The following is a 15,310-nucleotide window of genomic DNA, read 5'->3' on the forward strand; positions in this document are numbered from 1 at the left end:
AAATAGTAGACACAAACTATCTAGAGAAATGCAATTCTTCCTGGAAAGGCAAAGAAACGAGGAGGCTGCTTTAGATGCCCTAGAAATGCAGTTTGGGAAGATGAATTTGAATATTCTGCACTTGCAGAAAGGCGCTGCTGTATGTTTGCTGGGGACAGTAATAGCACAGACCATATTCTAGATAAAAGGGAGAAAATAAAGACTTGCAACAACTGCACACTAATGCTTTGCAGCCTCTCAATGACAGAGAATGGACTGTTGCTGAACTGGAATTAACCCAGCTGTATCTTTTATCCAGGCAACAAACTCCTGTGGGCAGGATTTTGGGACAGACCCCTCCGCCCACGCTCCCGTCTGGCCCGAGAAGGGTTAACATCACCCCCAGGAAACAATGGCTGTTACCCATTCAACAAGCGGGCAAGGCAAAGCTGCGCTGTTCGGAGCCCAGCGCTGACGGATCGGGGCTGCGCAGAGTCCGTGGAGTGGAGGGCGAAGATTTAAATCCTTTTGAATCATAAACTCATGGCAGTGTGTGTGTGGGGGGGGTGGAACTGGCTTCAGTCCTAATTCCAAGGCTGCTCGGAGGGGTTATGGGGGACACGGGGACCCCCCGAGGAGCCCGAGCCCACCCGGAGCACGATGCCGGTGCCGGGGGATGCGGGGCCGCGCTGTTTGGGGAGCAACAGCGGTTGCCATGGTCCCCGCGGTCCCCGCGGGTCCAGCTGCGTTGCCAGGCAACGCGGGGAGGCTTCCCAAACCAAACATCCCAGCCGACGCGCACTAAATATGTCAGCGGGTATTTTCAGAAGGCCGGGAGGACTGACAAATAATTTCTTTGCTATAGTAACTGCGAAGGGGGGGGATGCGGGGGGAGGGCTGCGGGGTTTGGCGCTTTGTTTTGGTTTTATTTTCCTTTTATTTAATTGTCAGTTCAGAATAAACGGATTAACGGGCTGGACAGAGTTCTTCAAAGCAGATGCCCAGGAAAGGAAGCTGTTTGTTTGTTTGTTTGTTTGCTTAAAAATATTATTAAGCGGTTAACCTCTTCTGGAGAAGGTGGTGACCAGGAATTCTGCACAGCCCCGTGTCCCCGGTTTGCTGCACGGCCAGAGCCACCCGCACACACACAACTCCCTGAGCAAGCACCAGCACCCTTGCAACTTCATTTTCTTCCACCTATTTGTAAATTCCTAGAAGTTTTCCAGCAGAATTTCGATGCCTTTCAAGCAGGATTTAGCTTAGAAGAGAGAGCGCGTGTGGTTTTTCAGCGTCCTCTGGTTTGATGAAGAGGAGAAACTCACCAGAAAGATGTTTTCGTCTAGTTCCACAAACATGGGAATCACATTCAGATTCTCTACTTTACATTTTTTGCATTAAAATTAGAGGGAACTAATGCTAAGCAAAAATGTATAGCCACTCCGAGGATTTGAAGGGAGAGCTTGCTCCCTGTGGAAATAAATAACAGACAGAAGCTTTTGTTGGGCTGGTGGAAACAGGTCATTGTCATATGATCTAAAACATAAAAGTTCTGCTGCGCTTGCTAATCGTCATTAAAGCCACATGCTGCTGTCACGGGCTCCCGAACTGAGCAGGAGCAGAGCTGGGGCAGAATTTGTCCCTCCGGCTTTTCAGTCGAAGCTCCAGCACCGGCATCACTTCAGCTTCCAGTGACCAAGGATAAAGCTCGTCACTGAAGCTGCTGATTGCCCAGTGTGGGGGGATTTTAGTGCTTCCTTTGGTGTTTCTGTGCAGTTTATCGACTGAAGGCACAGAACACAGCGTTGGTGTCCTGCTCGGGGCACTCGCGTGTCTCTTGCATGGGAACCATAGACCCAGGAACGTTTTGAAAGAAGCAGCTGATATGTTTTTGGTGATGTTCAGAGTGGCATTCAGAGAGCAGACACTGGTGTAACACAGCCAAGAGCTCGGCATCGCTTGGCAACTTAACATTAAGAAGCGTCATAACTTGAAGAGTCTGCCCAGGAAAGGGATAAAATATGCTCCGTTCACAGCTGTTTGGGGTGATCTGGGAGCATTTGCACTCAGTACAGAAAAAAACAAACTCAAAATAAGCTCCTTAACTTACCCTGCCTATTGCCTTATGGTAGACTTCAGTCTCCAAGCTGTGCGAAATATGGTTAAATGATGCTTTAGCATCGCGACGTTTGGCCAAGTAAAGGACTCGAAGAGATAATTGTGGTTGAGAGGAAAGCAGAGCAAGATCAGATCAACGTGACCAACCTCCTGATAACTCTGGTCTCACTCCAATGCCAGCCTGCAAAACAAGCCCAAACTCACTGTCTAGACCCCCTTGCTCCTTGGTTCCTCCGCCAAAATTACCCTGATACCTTCACTGGCATTGACCCCAGACCTATGGACTCACTGCAGGGTGTAAAAGCGCCCAGGCTGCCCTGAAAGAGACACTTCTTATTCCCCATTAAGATGGGCAAATTAGGCCAAAGATTTCCTCTCTTTGCAGTCCTCTCTGCTACGTGTCCTCATTCCTGCTTTAATATGCTCAAAAGTTAGGGCTGGCGTGAGGAAAACCCATGAGAACGGAGAGCTGACACCTCATCTGCAGATGCTCCGAGGGTTTCAGGGTTTCAGTTGCTGGAGTCCTGTTACTCCCACAAGAAAAAGGGCTTCCAGCTGCCCAGCTTTCACTGGAAAAGCGAAAAGCAGAATCCCATTTCAGAAAGTCCCCATTTAAACAGTCAGCCTTCCTTATTTTCATCTCCTACTTTTACACTTTGGGGAATTTTTGGCCCCGTGGGGACGGGGCAGTTTATTTGCAATCACACAGCAGCTCAGCCCTCCCCCCTTATTTTTTTTTCCAAATTATCATTCTACTTTTGCTTTCCAGAAAACCAAAAGTACATCCACTTTCTGCAAGAATGAGAGCAATGGTAAGTGTGACTGCAAGAGCTATTTCCAGTCTATCCAGCATTTACTGTGTGTGCTGAGCAGTAACTGAAGAGGCTGTGAAATGCTAATGATGCCCAGAGATACAGTGCTGAAGAGAAGGAAAAAGTCACTTGGAGAGATTCTTTTTGCCTATTCCATCTCCAGAAAGCACAGAAAACTTCAACACCTCCCTTCGGCGAACAGCTTTCCAAGTTACACTTGAAAAACTGAAAAGGAAAAGCAGATGAGGGTGGGGGGAGTGGATAGGGATGAGCCGGCAGAGCTAAAATATCCATTAGTGGGAAATTCCACCATCTCCTCCCCCTCCCAAAAAATAACCCAACAGACTGCATGGGTCAGATTCCACCCGCAAACCCAGCAAGCGGCTCCAGCCACATTCGCTCAGCCCTTTTGATTCTCCTGCTTGTCTAACTGGCTGCTAGGCAACCCCAGCAGCATTGCTGCTCATATGCATTAAGTATTAACTATTAGTTCATTCCTTCCCCACTTTCAACATAAAGGCAGCGACCTCGATTTACATCAGATGGATCTTTTCCCAGGTGCTGGCTAAACCAGGCTGGAAACAGAGTTAAAGCTGGCTGAGGGTTGAATATATCCAGCTTATCCACAGGATGCTCGGGATGCGGGCGCTATGGGATACACAGGATTTCCAGCACCCAGCATTAGCCATCCACTAATTCAAATACCCTAATTCAAATACCCTAATTTTTTGTATGGCAGGAGATGCAGCTACTCTGAGCCAGTCTTTGCAGGTAATGCAGCAAGTCTAAACCCCAGGTTTAAGTTTAGTGCCCAGAGTGAAGCAACATGAACGTCCCCGCTGCTCCCACCGCATCCAGCCCTTCCGCGATGAGACGTGGTGGAAACTTCTCCCGTGGTAATAAAGCCTTGATTTTGGCAAAACGGGCCCGAGGTGGAGAGCAGAAAGGATGCCAAGGGAGAATTGGAGAGACTACGAGGTTTTCTGCTCCTCTCCCTAAGGGTGAACCAGTTCTGCCACCATTTGGCAAGCAGCATCCCCATCTTTGCCAAAGGCAACTCCTCCAGCTATTTCAGCAGACGTTCAGTCTGAAGAAATGAAAAGATCCAAATTGGGACAGGACAAAAGAAAGCGGCAGCCGCCAGTGTTTTGAAACGGGAGGGAAACCTCAGACCCGCAAAGAAATTCAGTGACATATTCAGCTTCCCTTGACAGACTGGTCCCAAAGTTTGTGATGCTCCTGTCTGAAGGTAATTACAAATGAACAGCCCTTTGCGATAGAGGAAGAAGGTGCAGCTAAGGACAATAAGGCCTCAGGATAACAAATTCTTCACCTGCAGGAAGACTCCAAAGGCAGGAGGAGGAGGTGGCTGCACAGCAGAGGCTGCTGAGCCCAGCACTCAGTGACATTTCTGAGTAATTACAAAACCTTCAGATCCATTATCATGTTAATTTGCTGGCTAGTTGTTGTGGAGAACTGTAATTAGATGTTGTGTAGCTCCCATGCAGACTGGAAGGAATGCTAAGAATGCCTGTCCCTGCAAGGCGAGCGGGAGCTGGATCATGGCGCCTCAGGAGCGGGGAAGGAGCTCAGGTCCAGAGCGGGTCCTGGGAGCGGAACGTTCTGGAGCCAGACGCTCTGTTTGGAGGCGGAAGGTCCCACGCGGGCTGAGCGATGGAGCTACTCAGCCCGGGCGCCAGCAGGAGCAGCTCCAGCGTGTTGTGCTTCACCTCCTGCGCGGTGTGGACCAGGGGCTCTGCTCTGCAGCCCACCCCACTGCTGTGCTCCGCATACAGAAACGAGCCTTTCCTGCAGCTGAGCGCAGCCTCATCATCCACGTCACCATCTTAATTCGCGTTTGCAGGCTAAATGTTTTCTCTAATACAGGCCAGCCAGAAAATATTTGGTCTTCAACTGATGAGAGATTTCCTGGGTTGGGGCTGCACTCCGAAGCAACAATAGCGAGCTACAGCTGAGGGTGACAAAACTTCTTACGATTAAACCCAATCTCTTCATCCACAATGACTCTGCCCATTTCACATTTAATGCAATATAACAAGGGCATGTGTAGAGTATTACATCTGGGTGTGAACAACCCCAGGTTCCAGTATAAGTTGGGGAATGACCTATTAGAGAGCAGCGTAGGGGAAAGGGACCTGGGGGTCCTGGGGACAGCAGGGTGAGCATGAGCCAGCACTGGGCCCTTGTGGCCAGGAAGCCAATGGGACCTGGGGTGGGTTAGAAGGGGGTGGTCAGTAGGTCCGAGAGGTTCTCCTGCCCCTCTGCTCTGCCCTGGGGAGACCACACCTGGAATCTTGTGTCCAGTTGTGGCCCCTCAGTTCCAGCAGGACAGGGAACTGCTGCAGAGAGTCCAGCGCAGCCACCAAGATGCTGGAGGGAGTGGAGCATCTCCCGTGGGAGGAAAGGCTGAGGGAGCTGGGGCTCTGGAGCCGGTCTGGACCCACGGTTCAGTCAGGGGGTGAAGGGGAAGGTGTCAAAACACGCTTCCCATTCACGTAACAGCAGAAACCACAACTAGCCTAAAATCCTACACACAAACAATCACCGCTCTGCTAACAGAACCGTTGCCAATGTGAGCGATTTTGTAACCAGGGTTAGTTTGAACTGACAGCAACAGAGTTGTAAGTCAGCAACATGGTATTTTATTCTTAAATATTTGCTTAGGATGCTGCTTGCCATCGGACTTCAGTCAAAATAAACTTTAGCAAATGATATGTGAAATGATCCCATCTGCCTGTTTCAAAGGCAAAAAGAGTATATTATTTTATAAACCCGATGGAGAAAAAGGTATAAAAATTATTGCAGAGAAGCCACAGGCTGTCAGCTCTTCCCAGCTTTCAATTCACTGGGAGCCCAGCATGGCTATAAGGATATAAAGCAGAAATTCAAATTCACCCCTAGTCAATTTACTTTACTCCAGCAGAAATGCCACCTGATGTCCTGGCTAAGCACGCAATTCGATCCTCACCCCTGAAGAAAGTGGTTAAAAAGCAGGAGATGCCTTCAAAATGTTCCCCGCGGAACATTTTGTTGCCCAATATCATATAAATCCAACCAAGGAGCTGCCAAAATGAAAGCTATCACAAACATTCCTTAATGATAAACTAATAAGAGACTCATCACCAAAGCATTAAGTAATTCTTCAGGGAACACGAATAAGGATTGCAATGTGTGATGTATTTATTTAGTTATTTGGTGGCATTTAAGAAAAAAAGCCATGAGGCTTGAATACAGCTGGAAAAATTCAATCCACAATATATGTGTGTTTCTTTGGACTGTAAAACAGCCCAAAGACCAACACTGGAGTCACTTCAGCGAGGAATCCCCCAATCACTCTTTTCCCCCCAAAATAAGTTTCTAATTAAATCTCAACTTTCTGGCCCTTGGAAAAAAGCCTTAATGGAAATGAAAGCTCAGAGCAGATAGAGTTTCCCAAACAGGCTTAAAAGTACCAATAGACGTGGTGTCCAGGTGAAAAAAAGGTGGGACTTACTAGATCAGAGACTAATCCAAGCCTTAGGGCACAGCTCAGAGTCTGAGGTGGCACAGAAGCCTCAGTCTGGACACACGCGGGTACCACAGAAATGTGAATAAAATCCCTCAGTGAGCATAATGTGCATATCTGTACATATACGGGGATATTTTTATACATATATGTGTATATCTATATAAAATAAAATACACATGTATCTCCACATAGGCAGATACAGCCCCAGGGCCTGCATAAACACACACAGAGACTTTAAGAGACACACTCTCAGATGGTTTTATATTAAAATGTCTCCTTTCCGTCCTCATCAAGGAATTGATTAGCGCCTTTTACTAATGAGACCCCCAGCCAGGTACCTGTGGAGGTGAACACAAAGGGTATTAAGGGGTATATGGCTTGCGCTGGAGAAATATTTTGCTGTCTGTTTATTTACTTACGGCACAATTAGTTTATATGCTACTTCGACAGCAATAGCCTAACGCGAGAAAGCTGGCACATTCTCAGACAATAAGGTGGATTTGTGAATGTTTGAACACAGGAATAAAGACCCGCCAGTCCAAATAAGCCAAAATACTACGCGTGGAGGTGCAGATTACAGAAGGAAACCTTGCATATGCTTCCAGTATCAGAGACACAATCCCGGATCACAGAGCTGCAGGCCCTGGGGCAGGGAGCTCGGGAGCCCCCGCGGCACCGTGGCAAAGGGGGCGCGCTCGGGAGCCCCCGCGGCACCCCGGCAAAGCGGGCACGCTCGGGAGCCCCCGCGGCACCCCGGCACAGCGGGCGCGCTCGGGAGCCCCCGCGGCACCCCGGCACAGCGGGCACGCTCGGGAGCCCCCGCGGCACCCCGGCACAGCGGGCACGCTCGGGAGCCCCCACGGCACCCCAGCACAGCGGGCACGCGTGGGAGCCCCCGCGGCACCCCGGCACAGCGGGCACGCTCGGGAGCCCCCGCGGCACCCCGGCACAGCGGGCACGCGTGGGAGCCCCCGCGGCACCCCGGCACAGCGGGCGCGCCACCGCAGCAGGGCTGGCTGCAGCTGGCGGCCGGCCAGCCCCGAGCTGCGCCGGCATGTGTTCCGAGGGAGGGAGAGAAGGGAAAAACGCGGTTTAAATATAACTCGGCAGCCTCCAGCAGAAACTTTGGCTGAGAAGCGGAGCGGTGAGATGCGCCTGTTGAATCAGCATCGCCCTCCCCGCGCTGTGACTCTGCACCTCGCAGGACGCTTTTAGCTCCGGAGTACTAAAACTAACAGGGAAAATATGCTGGAATACACTAAAAGAGCTACATTTACAGGCTTGTATTAGAAGCAAAACCATGTTGTGATTAAACATAACAGCTGTCAATGCTCTGACGTGCTACAAGCATGCAACTATTTAAAGACAATGACTGGCGCCATCTATTTTGCTGCGATTGAGCTAGGAAAAGCTCCAGTTATTAACCACTGACTGAGGCTTTACACTTATGGCAGCCCTGAAAAAGTTTTGTGACAGGGAAAGTAACAAGTAACAAGAACAGAGGTGACTTTTAGTAGCAATTCATACTCTCAACTGGAGACTTTACCCCAAAAAATAGCCAGGACATGCAGCATCAGTTGACATCACTGGAGACACCGGCTGCTCGTGTTTTCAAGGATTGTGACCTTAAATTACCATTTCAGATTTACACACGTGAACGTATTCAGAAAGTGTATTTCGAATGTAACTCAGTGTGCGCAACACACGATTTAACAGCGAAATGCTCTTTGAGAGGGCAGCTCTGACGCTAAATGGATAATTTGCTGCACTGGGCTGTGGCTGCAGCACCCGGCGCGTTGCCCGCACGTCTCACACCCTCTCTAGTCGCTGTAACACGATTTCGCACTCGCTCGGACTCTTCCACGGCAGTGAGAGCTGGCACGCGGGGCCCCAGGACAGGGCCACGCTGCTATGGGAGGAATTCATGAGATGCAAATGGCACAGCGGGGAAATGCAAAGCAGGGGCTGTCTGGGAAGGCGGACAGACCTGGCTCTTGCATCGCTCGGTGCCAGCGGATGCTCTTATCACCGTCCACAAACGCGCTGGGATCATTTTGCAGAAAGCAAATGGGGACAAAGACATTCCAGTGTCAGTCCCTCGCTTGCTTTTGTGTGCGCTTTCACCCTCAAGGCCCAGATCTCCAAGTTACCTGAGAACCCAGACTCTGCTGGAAAAGATGAGTGTTTCTAAATCCTGCCAGCACGGGAACAGCTTTGAGAACAGGGACTCCAAAGGCTTAAAACGAAAAACCATAGCACACCCACATGCGTATACACCAAAAGGCAAAGGCAAAACATCTCGCAAAATTCAAATAAAACTCACGTCACTTGGGACAGCAACACTGAGAGGTAAAGAACCAGTGGGATGTGCTGGGTTTTTAAACACATGAACTAAGAGCTTCAAAATGAAACACTGAGTGTTGCTGATGAAGCCACCACATCCCAGCCCCGATGTCAGATTGCCAGCACCCACAATTTGGTCCTACGAGTGTGGTTTGTCCTCACCTGACTCCAGCCATCCAGGAGCCAAACTCTGCTCATCCCAGACTCCCCCACCAGAGAACGAGACCTTCAGTGGCTGATTCAACCCATCCTGAAACAGGTAACCGAGCTTTCCCTTCCACATCGACCGCCTTCCGCTATACGTGTCACTTGAAAATAAAACCTGAGATAAGCTTGTATTAATCTTAAACTGACTGAAGCAAACTCAATCAGAACGTCAAACTGCAAAGAAGGAACCCCCCCAGTCTCTGGGAGCTTAAGGCTTATATTTTGAGGCTGATTTTGTTTCTTTAAAGCCAGCAATTACTCTCTGTTCTCAAATGATTCATAACCGAGATAGGGAGTTGAAAAGTTTGGTCAGAGCAGATGAAAAATACCTCATTGACTAATAAATGAATCTGAAGCTGAGCGTGGTCAGCTTAAGGATATTCCAAGCCCAAAAACACCAAGTAAATTTTTTAAAATGATTATTTATTCTGCTTTGCCCTTCAATTAGAAAGATTTGCTTCTTTCAATAGCAAAACCAAAAAAAGACTTCAGTATCTAAGTCAAAGAATGGAAAGATTTAATCAGGCTGCAGGAACTCACGCTTGAAATAGGCACATACACCAAATCCTGCTTTAACAGGAGATGAGTCTCGTTTCACAACTTTATTCAAAACAAACAAGAGAAACCAAGTCAGGAATAGACGGGTAAAGCTTAAAAATAGGCCTTATTGCAATTTTTCACTCGTTTCTAAGTCCAACAAGAGAGTGAGGGCTGGGATTTGAGAGTTTTAGCAAATGATGAGTTGAAATCAACCCCCCCGCCCCCCGTAGGACGAGAAGGAGTGTCCGGGGGCAAAAGAGACAACGGAAGAGGTAAAAAGCGTGTTAACCGGGGGCAGTGGGGCTGCCTGGCCCGGGTCCCCTCTCCCCAACTCTTTCGGCTCTCACAGGCTCGCTCGGCGGCGGGAGGGGGGTCGGGAGCAGGGCAGGGTTGTTCTCGAACGCTCGTTCCGAACCAGAACGGGGAGTTAAAGCAGGGAAAGAACGAGCCGGGGAGAAGTTGGTGCCGGCGGGAGCTGCCGCCGGGTCCCCGCGGGGGGATGCGGTCGCCCCGCCGGGCTCGGCGCCGCCACGCCGGAGCGGAGAGCCCGGGCTGGGTCCCGTTCCCGGGCAGGGCGCGGAGGGAGCGCGGCGCTCCGGGCGGTGCCCCCGGGCAGCGGCACCGGAGGTGGCGGGGGCGGTGTCGCCTTCCCCGCTCCGCCCGGGCGCGACGCCGCTCCCAACTTTCCGGGGGCGGCGCGGGGAGCGCCCGGAGCCCCGGGCGGCACCGAGCGCCGGCGGACCCGGAGAAACGCTCCCAGGCGCGAATCCTGCGGCCGGGACGGGGCGGAGGGGCGGGACGGGGGGGTCTCCGCACCGCCCCCCGCCTCACCGACCCCCACGGAGGCCGCCAAGCGCCTCACCCCCCCCCGCCATCCACCCCGCTACGGGCCCCCTCAGCGGGCGGGACCCCTCGGCGGGCGGGACCCCCGCGGCCGGGCCCGCCGCCCCCCCACCCCCGGCGGGGCGCCGCGCCCCCGCTCACCTGCCCTCCCCGCCGGGCACCGCGGGCTGCGCTGCGCTCCGGCCGCCGGGGCCGCGCGTTGCTCCCGTTGGCAAGTAACAGTCTCCAGGGCTACGGTCACTATGGCGCCTGGCGCCGGGTCTCGAGGCAACTGTTGCTACCCTCTCCCTCGACGTCACCGCCCGGCCCCGCCCACTCCGCCGCGGGGCGCGGCCGACGATTGGAGCGCCGGCTGTCTGTCAGCGCGGGGGCGGGACGCGGCGCGGATGGGCCAATAGTGGCGGGGAGGAGGCGGGGCGGAGAGTTGGCGCGCGCTTTGGCGCTTCGGCGCGGGGGGGGTGAGGGGCCGGTGTGGGCCCGGGCCGGGCGGGGCGGGGGGAACGGGGGCGGGTCCGGGGGGGACAACGGTGACCGGGGAGCGATGGGCACAGAGCAGCGCTCCTGTGAGCTCCGCGCTTCGATATCGAAACAAACAAGTTAATTTTTCCACTATTAAATATTAACATTTAATATTAAACATTTACACGCTCCCGTTGGCACGGGCGGAACTCGGTAGTTTGCTCCGAGTCGCCGCTGGTTTCTGCCCTACCTGAGCTCCCGGTTCCTCGTGACATCAAACCGTTTCCATAGCGACCGGCTGTGAAGTCACAACCAACAAGGCGGGGGGGGGGACGGGACACGGGAGCTGATGGAGAAACGGGGCTCAAGGTTTGGGGCGAATATTAGAAATATCAGTGAATTGCCGCACAGCATCCCTACGCAGAGGTACCCGCTCCCGCTTCCCGCCCTAGCAACAGGGAAATGAGGCACCGGTGGTGCTTGGAGTTCAATTTGGGGACGTGATGGATGAGGATAAAAGCAGCAGCATCGTCCCGTGACACAGAATTATCTGCATAAATGCTTCCTGGAGGAGCTTCTGTCGTGGGGTTTAAACTCCATGAAATACTGGGCTCAAACACCAAAAGGCGAGAGCGTTTTCCACAGAGACACCTGGCACTGGGAACAGCTCCCGAAAATGCGCAGAATCCCGTCACCCCGCGGATATGTGTCATATATTAACACATGTGCGGCGTGACGCCGGGGAAAACCCACCTTGCTTATGGTGGGAAGGTGTAACTGATGTTTTTTTGGTGGTGGTGGAGAGAAAATGAAGCCTAAAGTGTGTTCTCTGGACGCAGAGCATTGCAAAAGCAGCAGCCGCCTCGGCTCTACGCTTTCTTACCTTAAATGATCATCCCCGCTGGTCCAGGTGAGAATCGGTGTAAACGGACACTCTGTCCTCCTGGAGCTGGAAATTCAGCAGGTTCCAGGTGGAGTTTCCTTGCAAACCCTTCCCTGAGTGAGAGATGCCTGTGAAAAAGAGTATTTGTAGCCTTAGGTTTATATTTCCAGGCCGGACATTAATGCCCACAAGGCATTCAGGTGTCCTCAACACAGGCAGACTAAAATCTACCCATTATTCCTCCATTTTCTTGGGTAAAAAAAGAGGCCTTTTGGTAGTGGGCAGCACAAATTCTGCCCATGCAGGGGTGGGATGCTCCTCCTATTTTCTGGTATTTCATGCAGGCTGTTTTGTGTCTGTCCCTAAGAAAGAGACAGCGAAGGAAAAACCAACCCTGCTATTCATGTGATTTTTTCTCTTTTTCACCTTGCATTTGTAATAGGTGACAAATATAAACATATTTCAAAGTTAAGATGGTTTCATTGTTCAAATTCTAAGAGTTTCTCTTTGCGACCAAAGGGTCTTGATAATATGATGACAATGATGAGCCTGGTCGTGGCTTTGTGGTTGAGGTTAAATACAGTTTTGCTCCTGAAGAAGAAATTAGGAACAGAGACACAGCTTTAAAAACAAGCGGAGATGTGTCCTGCCTCTTATTGCAGGTGTTATAATCATTAATACATCTCCCATCAACACACACCAGCCTTGCTGCTCCGGAGCTGGTCTAACTCCTGCAGAATTAAGCCTGTCCTGTATCCCGGGCAGTTTAAAACGACTGCTAGACCCCGGTTTAATCACAGCAGAGGGAGCTGCTCCGCTCCCCTCCTGTTGATTTCAATTGTGACAGTAAGAGCTGTATAATGAAAACCAACTCCTGCCCTAGGTCGGGCTCTAGGTCAATTGCCTTGATAAAATCCCCGTCAGATATTTCAAATTTCAAGGATCACCTTATTGACATGCAATGAAAAGCTCTTATGATGTATTTTTTCTGTAACGTTTTCTGAAAAGTATGTCCCGGCCTAAGCCAAGGAAGTGTGTGGAATTCGTACCCATGGAGACTCCAATAACACAGCCGGCTCCAAACGCCGCAGGATTATTAGTTTTCTTACCTAAATATCAGGAATGGAGTTACTGGAAAAGGGAGAGACGGAGAGAAAGTGACGGAGGGAGGCAATGTAAATTGGAGAGACCGGACTTGCTCGGTTTGTCCACAGAATTGGGGTTGATAAACCTCCTCTCGATAGGTTACTACAAGAGTTATACTGGAAAAATTCCCCGAGTGGTGTGGCTGAGCACTGAGGATACGCCGGGTGAGATTTTGAGCCGCTCCAAAGCAAAATAAGTGTCTTAATGGGCTGTAGACCCTTAAGCCAAGGATAATAAGAGCAACTCTGAGGGTGTCTTTGCTTAATAAACAGTAAAACAGAAAATAGAGACCGAATTGTTTTTGAGAAGTCAGCTAATGCACATAAACATCCACCTTTACCATGGGAAATGGAGACCAAATTAATATATTTTTCTTAATGGCTCCTTCTGCTCTCATTTCTTCCCCTCAGCTCGTTTTCTAATTAAACAACGCTCCGTTTTTTTCTCTTCAAGAAAAACCCCAAGCCTTTCCAACAGAAGCACTATGTAAATAGTGGTGTTTGATCCTGCAGTACCGTGGTCATTTATTCCTGCCCAAGCACCGTGCTTTGCATTTGGCCATATCGAATTGCGTCATGTTGATTTTGAGTCATCCCTCGAGTTTCCTGAGAGCTCAGTGAAATCCTCCCCGAGCACCCGCAGCCTCTCCCAGTTTAGTGTCACCTGCAACACGCTGTTGCGGATCTGTCATCCCTTTAGTTTTTAGGGCACGATTCTCTGCTGCACGGCACCTGTCCCTCTGCAAAATTAATGTCAAACATCTTCAGACGAGCTCTTATTCTTTCCAAAGCATCAATTATTGTATGAAACCCAAAGCAGAGGTTCCCTGCCTTGCCTTACCCTCCCAGAAATATCCTGAAATTCTTGATAATGCGCAGCACACAGCCTTCTATAAAGTCCCATGAACCTCGGGAAGTTTGCCAGTTCCCACCTGGGCACGCAGAGAGTAATCCCAGGGCTGTTATTTTTAATCAGGGACCTGTTTGTCACCTGTTGACGATCCCTGGATTTATTTTTCCCTTGTTTTTTTTGCAATCTCTTGCATAAGCCAGATCTCATTCCTCTCTGCCGGTGCGGTATCGGGGTGGGTTGGGGGGAAGGAGCCTTATTTAAGAAAGCTGCTGGTAAAGAAAGAGAAGAAACTTGAGCCTGATTGCAGAGGAGCATGTTTGCTGCAGCTCTAACAGACACCCACAGGAGGGCACGTTTCTCCAAGCAAACAGGAATTCAGCTTAACAAAGTTTGCTTGTGTTCAGCCAGATTAAATAAAAACTGAACTTTGCATCACTGGAAATGCTGATGCAGACGGGACAGGTTCTGGTTTTGTTGGTGGGCAGCTGCTCAAGCGAAGCACTTGAGAACAGAGTAAATCTCCATACCCGCTGCTCCCGGGGAAACTTCTTCAAGGATATTGAAACAAACTCAAGCGACGGCTTTTCCTACCTGGAGCCCTGCAGCAAATCGATGGTTCTGAGTGGCCAGGGAGCGCTGTCTTTGGCGTGATACATTTCTGGATTTGCTGCTGGTCAGACAGCAACCCTCTTCAGTGCCTTGGGCTGGGTTTAAGAGGATAAATCTGTTGAGTGTGGTTGTGCCAAGGCCACGCTGGAATTTCTCAGTGGCGTCCTATCATGTGTCCTCCTCTGCCTACAGGTTTCTCCAGGAAAATGAAATCTGGGCTGTCCCTGGTCCTGTGTTACAGGATGCTCTGTCCCATCCTGCCAGCCTTACCCAGCCTGAAAGCAAACAGGTGAGTGCTGAGGACAAGAGAAGGATAAAGGGCATTCAGCCGTCCTCTTGCCCTTCTGTCTCCCTTGGGTGGCAGCAAATATCACAACAGTCCTCAGCAAAGTCTTCCCAGTTTGCCATTTTGAGGACGTGGACTTTGCAGAGGTTGCTCTTCTCAGCCTCGTGTCCTCCCCCTAACATGTTTTTAGCACAGCTAGAAACCCAGATGCTCTCTTCCCTTCACCCTGCAAGTTTCCTTTCGGCAGAATTAAAGGACCAAGCATTTATCTGAAGTGTTGCCTGTTTGGTTTGGCCACAGCTGTCTGGAAAATCTGCAAAAAACACTGGGAATGGTCATGGCAAAACCAGTGTTGAGTGGGTTTTTGTGCCACTCCCTGAGGATGTGTCCACAACTTGGATGTAATCAAAGATAATCATGTTGATATAGCTAAATCAATATAGCTTATGTCAACACAATTTCTGTGTGGAGGCAACGTCTGTGCAATAAAACTCCCAACGACTGACTAGCTCTGGCACAAGGTTTCCAGGGAAGTTCTTCTGTACAATGCAGAACTTCTTTTCTAGCGCAGTGAGTTTAAATGCGTCTGCCGCTGTTCCCCAGAGAACCTCAGCCACGAGAACAACGCGGAGGGACAGTTTCCTTCTACCAAAAACTCAGAGTTGGGAATTGTGCTGCAGCGTCCCCTGGGATGGACGAGCAACAGG

The 15,310-nt window shown here is 50.6% G+C and overlaps 1 protein-coding gene across 8 annotated transcripts in view; it reads right to left on the bottom strand.

Annotated features, from left to right (window-relative positions):
• Positions 1–15,310, bottom strand: part of RFX2 (regulatory factor X2) — a 47,498-nt gene that overhangs the window by 29,035 nt on the left and 3,153 nt on the right. For 4 of the 8 annotated variants that reach the window (XM_082072120.1, XM_082072118.1, XM_082072121.1 and 1 more), the window contains 2 exons: positions 14,300–14,412; positions 11,711–11,838 (listed from right to left, as the gene is read on the bottom strand). The gene's annotated coding sequence lies outside the window, so the exon portion shown is untranslated. Of the gene's footprint in view, positions 1–10,509; positions 10,647–11,710; positions 11,839–14,299; positions 14,593–15,310 lie in introns of those variants that run through there. The other 4 variants (XM_082072119.1, XM_082072123.1, XM_082072122.1 and 1 more) reach the window with 4 other exon arrangements.

The sequence above is a fragment of the Streptopelia decaocto genome, assembly GCF_964273445.1.
Source record: "Streptopelia decaocto genome assembly, chromosome: 24".
Classification (NCBI taxonomy): Eukaryota; Metazoa; Chordata; class Aves; order Columbiformes; family Columbidae; genus Streptopelia; species Streptopelia decaocto.